The following is a 12,065-nucleotide window of genomic DNA, read 5'->3' on the forward strand; positions in this document are numbered from 1 at the left end:
ATATACATTGATGAGCTTACCGGAAGCTGTGTTCTCCGACACTCACCTGTTGTGGTGACAATTTGGCCAACCTCCACAATCTCTCCTTCTTCCTCCTCCTCCTCCTGCTCCTGCTCCTCTGTTTCTTCTTTTGGAAGTTGCCCTTCTTTGGGAGGGGTGTGGTCCCTGGTGTCCTCATGGTCCCTGGTGTCCTCATACTTGCCGAGTCTTCTCTCCCCTATGAGAATGTAAACAAAGGTTAATTAGCACACAGAGGGCAGAAATAGGAATCTGAAACATTGCTTGGAAGTGTTGTACAATTGTGTTTTTGGGCCGAGTTACAAGGTGAGAACATTATTGGGGCTACTTTGGTAAGCTGGAATACTTCCCTGCAGAACGATGTTTCATACGAACGAACGAAACCATGACCTTGAAAGTGTCCATTTTAAAATGCACAACATGAAATCAAAGCACATGGAGCATGTATGCAAGCAAGAATAATCATATGAACACACGACAACTATTTACCTTTTTTAAGAACACGCTTGATCCTTAGGTACATGACATATCTGAATCGCAAAATTGTGGCCATGAAGCTTACATATTTCAGGGAGAGAAAGAAGCACCTGGAGTCCTTGAGAGCAGGAGATCCAGATGCTGTTTATTACCCCAGGATGGTGCACTTTGACAGGCTGCATTTTCTGGTAGACCAGGGGGTACCCAGGCCACCACTCAGACCACCACTCTCCATGCTTCCTCCAAGGCATCCTTCACCCCCAGCTGAGGCTTCTGATGTACAACCTGGGCCTTCCAGGCAGCACCATGTGGTGGGGTACAGCTTGAGACAGGTATTGCATTGTTGAACATATTTCTTGTTCTACATTTAATGATGTTAACTAGATGTTCTTATTGATCAGTAAGTTGAGATTTCTCCAAGTGGTTTACATCTCAATAGACAGTAGTGACCAAAAATGATTGGGACGGGAAAGAAAAATGCTGGTGTCAGAATGATAGTCTGTTCTATTTGGTAACTTTCAATTAGCAAAAGCCAGGAGCACAAAATGGTGTGATTGAGGAACAAAAAACTAAAACTATGTCCCCTTTTCATACACAGGAAGACCTCAGTCGGGGGGAGGCTGTGGCAAGTGGCAGCCAGGAGGTCCACCAACGCCCTCCTTCTCCTCCTGCCCCAGCTACAGGAGCCCAGCCACAGCCTGGAAGGATGCCTGGTGGGAAGTCACAAAGGAAGACCAGAGAGTGATGGCCTGGGTTGAGTCTGGTGTGCCAGAAGATGCAGCCTCTTCAAGATCACCATCCTGTGGACAGAAATAACATCTGAATTTCCTGCTCTCTAGGACTTCGGGAGCAGACTTCTCTCCCTGAGATATCTACTCCTCAGGCCACCAATTTTTTTAGATCTCATTTAGTCATGTCTGCCCTGGGGGCCAAAGGCTGCACCAAAGTTAAGAAGTTTCTCCAGTGCTGCGTTCCTAGTTTTATTTTCGAGCAAACAAAATACATTTTTTTTTTTTTTTAAATACTTGTGTAATGTGTTTTCCTTCCAAAAGTACAGTTTATTTGTGAGCAGGCAGGTACATTTCCAAAATACAAAGTGAAATAAAGAACAAGGGGTACCAACACTAAACAACCTCATGTAGATTAAAAAAGAAAAAGAAAATATAAAAAATAGAATAATGTTGTTGTTGTAAGTTTACACCCCCCAAAAAAAATAAAAATAAGGAGAAATGAGCAGTGTCTTTAAAGGAGATTTTTAGGGAATCCCCCCCCAAAAAACATCCCAAAAATAAACAATAAAATCAAACATTGTGTAGATGTGACGCAAACTAAAATTGTATTGCTGAAATGGTTAAAAAAGAGGAATGAAATCCGTTCGGGAGAAGTGTGTGTGACTATGAGCATCAAAAGACGTTCGTTCTTGCAGCATTGTAAAGAATAAGAGAATGCGCTTGATGAATGATTTTTTAACATCGTGACGAATGTGCTTTATCGCTTACGAGCAGTAGTTTTACCTGAACGAGCGCTTCCGTGTCGGAATTTGAATGTGAGCATGCGTGGCACTTGGTCCGATGAAAATGCTCTACACATGATCGGATTAGGTCCGACCGGCCCAGTTGGTTGGGAAATATTTCCAACATGTTGGAAAATTGGGTCGGACGGAGATTCGGACGGAATCAGTCCAATGCATATCACACACAGTCGAATTATCTGATGACACGGTCCGATAAGACGCATTCCGACAGATTCTCCGACCGTGTGTACAAGGCTTTAGAAGATATTTTCTATGCGGGAGTAGGACTGATGGGTCTTCGAAAAGTGGGAGAAGTCTTTTTCTTTTGGATGCAGGATACGCCATGCGTCTATCAACTGCCGGTCTATGAGTCTCTTTTTAACAAAGGAAAAAGGCGCTTAAAGGAAATGTTAGAGCGACCATGTGATGTGTCCATGACAGGATCTAGAGGCATATTTATCTCCCCTGCCAGTATAATTAAACCCTCAGTGAAGTGCGATAAATCAGTAAGAATTTGGGAAAAGAAGGTAGGTTGATTGTGGTTTGGACAGTATATGCTTTCTAATGTACATTGGGTGTTACCTAGAAAGCCCTTTAAAAAGAGAAAGCGACCATGTTCATACGCCTGCATACCTGCAAGACGAAAGAGTACATTACCACTAAAGCCTTATTCGTATCTGAGAGGCTATAATACCACTGGAAGAAATAAGGCGAGATCAGTTTGACCTATGTAGTATGGGTTAAATGCGTTTCTTGGAGAAATACAATGGAAGAGGCAAGTGCCTGTAATTCACGGGTAACCTGATGTCGTTTAGCCTCTACGTTTAGACCCATAACGTTGTAGGAGGTAAATTTAAGTGTGGCCATTAGTGCATTGGATCGTGACCCTTAAGCCTACCTAGCCATGCATGCCAACCTAGGAGGGAGAAATAAGGGGGGAAAGAAGCGGGTATGTATAGAGAAAAGAAAAGAGACAGAAGTACATAAACAACAAAAACGGCCAACCGGACAAATGTGGGAGATCGTAACATGTCACGCAGATTTCTGCGGTGGTCCCTGTGGGGGGGGGGGGGAGAACGGGCAGCCGTCCAGAACTCCAGCAGGAGGACAGACAAGAAAGCTCGAGGGCAACCCGCAGTCCCCAACCCCAGAAGGAGAATGGGGGGGGGTGTGCCACGTAAAAGGCACATGGGAGCATTTTGCTCCACCAGCATTCAGCTATGCATCAGATAATGTGTGGGAGAATAATTTTTGCTCCAACATTAAACAATAAACCTTTGTAGAACAAATATTCTTTAACGGCTAAGTCACATCACATTAAACATAACAATTTGCAGGCTTACGCAACCATCTGTAGATCAGTCCCGATGTGGGGTCATCTATTGGGACCTCTGTTTTACACCCATAAAACAGTCCTTTCAGGGTCCTACAGGCATTGAGAGGTAAAGAACCCCATTCAATGAGTTTGCTGCACTTTGAACAGTTCTGGGCATTGTAGAACCTGCAAAAAAAAAGATAATAACCAGGAAAGAGAAAAAACAGCACATAGGCATGATCACCCATTGCTCATCCATGTTGTTGTGTAGAGCCTGGCGCAGAGGAGCGCTTTTTTTTAGTAGGAGACTTATGCCATTGGGAGTCCTGAATAGGAGAGAGCTTAGGAACCGGGTCATGCCAGCCCGGGAGTACCGCCGGAGGCAGATTAAGGTCTTTCAGAAATTGTGACAGTTCCTCAGGAAACCGGAGAGTGTGGGAGCGGCCATTTTTGGTGGCGATAAGACACGCCGGGAAACCCCATCTATAGGTGATCCCATTGGAACGTAAATGTTCCAGAAGTGGTTTAAGAGCTCTGCGGCGATCCAAGGTTTCTTTTGACAGGTCAGAGTAAATGTTAAGAATCGCTCCGTCAAAGTCGACGTTGGGGGTGTTCCTTAACTTAAGTAGTGCAGACAGCATATTTTACGTGTCTGGGCTGCTCAGTATTGATGTTGCGAGGCCTGAGAGCACGATGGACTCGATCGAAGCGCAGCGGGTCGGTAGGTGGATTTCCCAGTACTGAGTTAAATATTCCGCGGATCGACGGTTCCAGATCATTATCGCCGGTCGCTTCAGGCAGACCTCTAATGCGCAAGTTGTTTCTGCGGTTCCTATTCTCGAGGTCCTCAAGCTTATATAATGAGGCGCGGTGACCAAAGGCTAGTTGTGTGACAGTCTCTTGAAGTTCTCTTATGGCTGTTCCATGAGAATCTTGCCTCTGTTCCGTTTTCTCCACCCTGTCTAGGATGTGCGCCATATCTGCCCGAACCCCTGTAATCTCCTTTTTTATTGATTTTTCAAGTCTGTGGAACATCCCGGCTTTTTTTTTTTAAGGCCGCCTAGCAGAGATGACATGTCTGAGCCTGAGGGGGACCCGGGTTCCTCCATGAGGTCCGAGCAGCAAGATGATGCAGGCAAACTTTCTCTTACGGAAGCAGTTAGTGAAGAAGGAGATGCGATACGTCTCGTTGACCTGGCTTGACTGCTACCTGCGCCGGAGTCGGTTCTACTGGCAGCTAGAAAAAGTTGTATGGAGCCGGTGACGGCTTCATTAACCGCCGTTCCCTTACTAGATTTCTTGGCAAATGCAGAGCGGGTTGTGGGTGTCTTTGCTGGCATAGTTGGAGGTTCGGAGCTGAATGCCGGATGGAGCACCTCTCAATTACATTCACTTATCAGCATGTGTATGATGCAGTGAGGGGTTTGCTACAAAACAGGCCCATTTCAGGTGAATATCTGGTCTGGCCAGTAGTGGTGTGGTAGCAGAGGGTGATGGGGACAGTTCTAGGCAGCACACAAGTAAAAGATGCAATTTTCAGACTACTGTGGGGAGGAAGCCGAGGTGGGTGGAGATGGAGTAGCAAGATGGCCGTCTCGCTCCGGTAGTAGGCCGAAGCCACGGCTTTTCTACTCACAGCGTCCGCCTGTAAGGTGTGCTGGACCGGCTCTCTCCCCCCTGCTTGGGGCCCACCGCCGCATTTAGGGGGTGCACTGGGGGTGAATGATGGCAGGGCAGGGCGATATGCAGGGAGGGGAAACGACCGGCTGTCTCACCTACTAGTCCCCTCTCCCCCAGGCGCTTACCCGTTCATGCCCGGGGATGTTGCGGCCTATCGGCGGTGGTAATGGCCGCAGTTCTGCTCGTGTGCAACTGCAACGGTAATCCAGGGACACCCGATGCTCCAGTCGCCCTGATGGGATGTGGACAAAGGCCTCCCATACCCCTGCTTGCGCCAGGTAAGTCTGTCTGCGTCCCGAGGTGGTGTAGGCCGCAAGATGGGAGCCGTAGGCATTTAATGCCGCAGTGATCTTTAGAATGCTCCGCTGTATGGGGGCAGTAGATGGGGGGCCGGGCCAGTGAGAGAAAACAGTCTATGCCCGCAATAGAAGGCCGGGTCGGCCGCGGAGCGCTTAAATGGGCAGCGGCCTCAGGAAAGACCGGGGATCTGCAGGCCTAGTTAGGGGAGTTGTAGAAACCCGAAACAGCCCCCGGAGTGTCTCAGAAGAATAGATGAATGGTAGGAGGGGACGGATGAAAGTCCCTTACCTTCCAGAGCGGCCTGGCTCTGATTTTTCCAGGAGGCCTTAGGGAGGAAAGATGGCGGCGGCTGGTAGAGATCTTCGCCGGAGAATCTCGGACATCCGCGGGTAAGGATTCCCCAAATTATTCGCCTGGAGAGGTGCAGTAGGGTGAGCCGATCCTGACACCCTGAAAATTGAGATCCAATTATGGTTGCTGAAGTGCGGATGGTGGTGGATTGCTCCCTGGCTGCCCGGAGCTATCAACAAACACATCCGCCGCCATTCACGTCAGGACACCCCCCCCCGGCTAATATGAAAGTTATTGTCCTAAAAAGTGTTTGGGGACCCGGGTCCTGCCCCAGGGGACATGTATCAATTCAAAAAAAGTTTTAAAAACGCCCATTTTTTCGGGAGCAGTGATTTTAATAATGCTTAAAGTGAAACAATAAAAGTGTAATATTCCTTTAAATTTCATACCTGGGGGGTGTCTATAGTATGCCTGTGAAGGGGTGCATGTTTCCCGTGCTAAGAACTGTCCCTGCACAAAGTGTCATTTCTGCAGGAAAAAAAGTCATTTAAAATCACTCGCGGCTATAATGAATTGTCGGCTCCCCGTAATACAGAGAACAGTCATTGAAAGTCATTGATAAAAAAAAAAAAAAGCGTGGGGTTCCCCCAAATTCAATTACCAGGCCCTCCACGGGGGGAACTCCACGCCAAATATAAAAAAACGCCGTGGAGTTCCCCCTAAAAATCCATACCAGACCCTTTATCTGAGCACACAAACTGGCAGGCCGCAGGAAAAGAGGGGGGACGAGAGAGCGCCCCCCCTCCTGAACCGTACCAGGCCACATGCCCTCAACATTGGGAGGATGCTTTGGGGGTCTGTGACAAGGGCCTCATCCCCACAACCCTGGCCGGTGGTTGTGGGGGTCTGAGGACGGGGGGCTTATCAGAATCTGGAAGCCCCCTTTAACAAGGGGACCCCCAGATCCCACCCCCTACCATTTCACAAAGAAATTGTAAAAGAATGTTAAAAAAGACACACACACCGTTGAAAAAGTCCTTTATTAAAAATAAAAAAATTAAAAAAAGATTCCAGCGATGGTAATCCACTCTTGCTATCAAGCGACGGATGATCATCTCTCCGGGGTCCAGCGATGGCTGATCTGATCCAGCGATGGGTGATCTCTGCCTCCAGCGCATTGCAGTCCATCCATCCTCTGTCTCCACTGGCGGAGACACTGCAGGGATCCCGGCAGCCTGACATTTCTTATATGAGGAGGGCAGGGCCACCCGTCACCTGACCCCGCCCCCCTCTGACGCAAGTGGGGAAGCCTGGCTTCCCCAATGACGTGTGGGTGACCCTGCCCCCCTCTGATGTAACTCAGGTTTCCTCCCACACTCCAAAGACATGCTGGTAGGTTAATTGGCTTCTGTCCAAAATTGGCCCTAGTATATGAATGCGAGTTGGGGAACTTGGATTGTGGGCTCCTTGAGGGTAGGGACCAATGTGAGTGTGCGATGTATGCGTGGAGCACTGCGTAAATTGACGGCGCTATATGGGTACCTTATAAAGTAGGGATAACTGTAGACACGCACCCACATTCACTCACCTTACTAACTATGTAACTATGTAAGCTGGGCTCCTCCACATCTTCTTCCTGGGTGGAAGGCCCAGAGTGGACCTCAGGAGCATCAACTGATATTGAAGGAAGGGTTGAGAGTAGGGATGAGCCAAACACCCCCTGGTTTGGTTCGCACCAGAACTTTCGGACGGACCGAAAATTCATACAAACTTTAGGACCCCATTGAAATCTATGGGACTCGAACGTTCAAAATTAAAAGTGCTAATTTTAATGGCTAATATGCAAGATACTGTCCTAAAAAGGGTTTGGGGACCTGGCTCCTGCCCCAGGGGACATGGGTCAATGCCTAAAATGTTTTTAAAAATGGCCGTTTTGGCGGGAGCACTGATTTTAATGACGATTAAAGTGAAAAAAAAGTTAAATATCATGCCTGGGAGGTGTCTATAGTATGCCTGTGAAGTGCCACGATAACGTCATTTAAAACTGCTTGCGGTTTTAATGTTATATCTGGTTCCGACAATATGGATGAAAATCATTGAGAAAAATGGCATGGGTAGCCCCCCCTGCCCATTACCAGCCCCTTCTGTCTTGTACGGATATTAAGGGGAACCCCGTACCCATATTAAAAAAAGGAAATACGTGTGGCCCCCAGGCCCTATATACTCAGAACAGCAATATACAGGCGGTGTAAACAAGACAGGGACTGTGTAGGTTTGTTGTGTTAAGTAGAATCTGTTTGTAATTTTCAACTGGTACATTTTTAAAGTGTAGCTCCAGTCAAAAAATCTATTTTTAAGCTTTTTGGAAAACATAGGGAAGGGTTATCACCCCTGTATAATTTGTTTTGCCGTCCGTCTTTTTTCATCTCACTTGCTGTTGTCTCCTTCCATTTGCAAGTAGGAGACGTTTGAAAGTAGGGGCCTGCCCTATATGCTCTGCAGAAATGGCGGAACAAGGTGTTGCCACAACATTGTAAGCCCTCAAAGTGACTCTTGGTGGGCGCTGAAGCGCCCTGCTGTGAACAATTATATCAAGAATTGTTTTTACATGCCATTGTTGAACAGTGGTAGAAAAATTGACCTTTGGTGGTTGTGGTGCTGGTGCCACAACACTATAAGTCCTCACAGTTACTCTGGGTGGGCACAGGAATGGGCCCTCCTGTGAACTATTATATCAAGAATTGTAATTACATGCCCCTGTTAAACAGGGGCAGAAAAATTGGGCTTTAGGCACTGGTGCTGGTGCCACGACACTGCAACCTCTCCCATATACTCTAGTTGTAGTGCAGGAATGAGCCCTGATGCAAAGCATTGCATCAAAAATTGTAATTAAACGCCCCTGTTAAACAGTGGCAGAAAAATTGGGCCTTAGGCACTGGTGCTGGTGCCACGACACTGCAACCTCTTCCATATACTCTAGTTGTAGTGCAGGAATGAGCCCTGCTGCAAAGCATTGCATCAAAAATTGTAATTAAACGCCCCTGTTAAACAGGGGCAGAAAAATTGGGCCTTAGGCACTAGTGCTGGTGCCACGACACTGCAACCTCTCCCATATACTCTAGTTGTAGTGCAGGAATGAGCCCTGCTGCAAAGCATTGCATCAAAAATTGTAATAAAATGCCCCTGTTGAACAGGGGCAGAAAAATTGGGCCTTAGTCACTGGTGCTGGTGCCACCACACTGCAACCTCTCTCATATACTCTAGTTTTATTGCAGGAATTAGCCCTGCTGCAAAGCATTGCATCAAAAATTGTAATTAAACACCCCTGTTGAACAGGGGCTGAAAAATTGTGCTGGTGGCATCACCCAGAACCAAAAATGTTCTTCCAACATATCAGCAGAGGAGGAAGAGGATAGACAATCAACATAACAGGACAGTCACTCAGCATCAGCATAGGCGGTCTTGAAGGGATGTGATATTTAAAAAAATTTTTTTCGGTTACATCAGCTTCAGGTGCTTGGTAGCTGTGGGTGATCCAAGACTGATTCATCTTGATGAAGGTCAGTCGATCAACTGAGTCGGTGGACAGGCGCACCCTGTGATCGGTAACAAAGCCACCAGCAGCACTGAAGGTGCGTTCCGAAAGAACGCTGGATGCAGGATAGGCCAGTAGCTCAATTGCATACTGTGCAAGCTCTGGCCAGTGATCCATCCTCAAGACCCAGTAAGCCAGAGGATTTTCGGTGGGAAAGGTGTCCAAGTCTGACCTTGCCCCTAGGTATTCCTGCACCATGTAAATCAGACGCTGGCGATGGTTGCTGGAACCGATCATACCTTGGGGCTGCGGACTAAAAAATTGTCTAAACGCATCGGCCAGACGGCCACCTTCTCCACTACTCCTTCTGACCGATGCCTCAGCAACACGCTGTCCAGGACCAGGAGTTTGTAACCTCCCAGTCTCTGGGAACGCGTTGCACAGACCTTTCTGCAAGGCCTCCCGGAGATGTCTCATCCTCTGCTCCCTCTGCGACGGCAAGATAAGGTCCGCAACCTTACCCTTGTACCGTAGATCAAGGAGAGTGGCCAGCCAGTAATGGTCCCTCTCCTTGATCCAAAGAATATGAGGATCCTTCCGCAGGCTTTGTAGGATCAGGGAGGCCATGCAGCATAGGTTAGCTGAGGCATTCGGCCCAGAGTCCTCTGGGTCACTAAGGATGTGGTGCCCAAGCGGCTGATGTTTTGGCCATGCGAGATACGCTTGAGACATATGTTGCAAATAGCAGTGGTGCGATCCGATGCACTCATCTCAAAAAAGGCCCACACCAAAGAACTTTTAGAATAACGCGCAGAGGCAGCGCCCTGCACAGGCGGAGCTCTGCGGTGTGATTCAGTCAGTGTGCTGCCCCTAAGCTGGCCCCCGGAGGGCATCCTGCCTTGTTGGATATGTGCCTCCTCCTCCTCTCTCCTACCAGGTATCCACGTGGAGTCAGTGCCCTCATCCCCTCCCTCTTCATCGCTGGAGCAAACCTGGCAGTATGCTGCAGCTTGTGGAACATGACTGCCAGATTGCTGTCCTTCTTGAGCATCCCCTCTCTCTGCGCTCACGCTACTGCCCTCCTCTAGCTGAGTATCATCATCAGAGCCTACAAAACACTGGGCATCCTCCTGGAGCATGTACCCAACACTGTGCTCAAAGAGTTCAGGAGACTCCTCAGGAGGACGTGGTGGGTCTAGGGAAGGAGTCACTGATGATGACATTGAGAGGAGGGAAGACGATGCGTTGGCAGCTGCTTTGCTAATACCCTGAGCCTGGGTGAGAGAGGATGAGGAGGATGAAGAGGCCTTGGTCATCCACTCTACCAAGTCTTCGGCATGTTGCGGCTCAACATGTACAGCTGCTGAAAAGAAGGACAAGCGTGTCCCATGGCCACGTGCTGATGATGACGATGCACCGCGTCCACGACCAGCACTGTTGTCTCTAGACACAGAGCCTGCTTGCCCTCTTTTATCGGCTCGCGCCTGTCTGCCTCTCCTTGCTGGCCTTCCAGACATGGTAATGGCCTGAAGGGAGATGGGAAAACCAGCAATTGGATAGTGTATATTGTGCTGGAGGCACACACAACACCCACTAACTCCTGCAGATGGCAGATGGCTCAATTAGAGAAGAGCTATGTAGGTGGATATAACGGTGTATACTGTGGTCAGGGCACGCAGACAGCACGCACAATCTCCTACAACTGACTGCAAGCTCTATTTAAAAAGAGCAAGATAGCTAGCTATGTAGGTGGTTATAATGGTGTATACTGTGGTCAGGGCACGCAGACAGCACGCACAATCTCCTACAACTGACTGCAAGCTCTATTTAAAAAGAGCAAGATAGCTAGCTATGTAGGTAGATATAACGGTGTATACTGTGGTCAGGGCACGCAGACAGCACGCACAATCTCCTACAACTGACTGCAAGCTCTATTAAAAAAGAGAAATATAGCTAGCTATATAGGTGGATATAATGGTGTATACTGCGGTCAGGGCACACAGACAACAACCACTACAGAAGAGCAAGAACGCAAAATCGGCCGATAACGAATGGTGTATACTGTGTTGAAGGTACACAGAACACCCACTAACTCCTACAGACGCCAACACACTACACAAGGCCGCCCCGCTGGCGGCTTTATATAGTGTGGGGTGTGTACTACACAGCCTGAGCTATGATTGGCCACAGGCATCCTATGGTAGTACCACAGCCTGGGAACATATATGTCATCTGCTGATGCTCCAGATCTATGGGAATCCTGGACTTTCTTGCGCTCCTTATTATATGTGCTCCCCAGGCTACCAATTTTGGCCTTCAAATAGTTGATGTCTGCTGTGGGATATACAGGTTTCACTAACTCCAACAGTTTCTCCATCGCTGCCTTCCTCTTTATCTTGTTTGAATAGTCCCTGCATTTTACTTGTCAGAGACATGGCAGCTCCCTGTATTTTTCTATAAACTCTGGCAGGAAATCTGGGGCCGTAAATTTATTAACCATTTTATCTGCAAGACAAACCCTAATGTCAGGCTAAACTCTTGTCCCAATATCCGCTTAAATCTATAAGCAGTATAGGCCACTAACCACTTATGCCCCAATTTACAATTGTACCTTTGTTTCAACGTCCCTTTGCACGAAAATGATCTTCCGTTTACACATCTGGACGCAGGAGCACTAGTGTGGGACACCATAACACCCTTGTTATGGTGTCCCACGCAAGTGCTCCAGTGGATACTAGGGGTCTCTCCATGTGTAAAACTTGCACAAAACAGGTAAGTGTTCCAGCTTTTGAAAGGGAAAAAAAATCATGTATTCAGCTTGGAACTCTGCCAAAACAGACAAATAGAAGACACTTCCAAGCAATGTTTCATATTACTATTTCTAGTCTAACATATCTGTCTACTAAGTATACCTTTTTTGTATTCATATAGGTCAG

The sequence above is a fragment of the Lithobates pipiens genome, unplaced genomic scaffold (genome assembly GCF_037356315.1).
Source record: "Lithobates pipiens isolate NorthernLeopardFrog02 unplaced genomic scaffold, aLitPip1_a1.2 Scaffold_30, whole genome shotgun sequence".
Classification (NCBI taxonomy): Eukaryota; Metazoa; Chordata; class Amphibia; order Anura; family Ranidae; genus Lithobates; species Lithobates pipiens.